The sequence below is a fragment of the Seriola lalandi genome, unplaced genomic scaffold (assembly GCF_002814215.2).
Source record: "Seriola lalandi dorsalis isolate HSWRI2012SDOR001 ecotype SW California unplaced genomic scaffold, Sedor1 jcf7180002054935, whole genome shotgun sequence".
Lineage (NCBI taxonomy): Eukaryota > Metazoa > Chordata > Actinopteri > Carangiformes > Carangidae > Seriola > Seriola lalandi.
Genome location: NW_019525487.1, coordinates 377,873 through 378,416, shown reverse-complemented (window position 1 = coordinate 378,416; position 544 = coordinate 377,873).

The following is a 544-nucleotide window of genomic DNA, read 5'->3' as shown; positions in this document are numbered from 1 at the left end:
CTAGTGGATGTTGTGGAGTATTGTGTTGTCTTTGCTCCAAAGGTTTTTGTACAGAGTTTTGGTGTTTCCTGTCACTGTGGGCCTCAGAGCACAGTAGTACACAGCAGAGTCAGTCACTGCAGCAGAGGAGATGTTCAGATCCATTCTGGTTTGATCTTCACTCACTTTAAAAGACAGTCCAGATACTGGATCTGATACTTCTTTTCCTGTCCCTGTGTGAGAGATGAGGAATTCTGGTGGTTTTCCTGGATATTGTCGATACCAGAAGAAGTAATCATTACTAGCTGCCTTTGTGGAGTAGTTGTAGGACAGAGTAACAGAGCTGCCTTCTGAACTGAACTCTTCAGTCTTGACTGGACTCAGTTTTTCACAGCTGACTCCTAAAGAAACAGAGAACTCTGTTTTAACATGATGTAAATGTTTCAATACATAATTTACATTCATTTTGCTGCATGATCTCACATACCTGTTAGAGTAGAGACAAACAGTAGAGACAGTACATAATAGTCCAATGACAGCATGTTGAATAAAGGTAATGTTGATG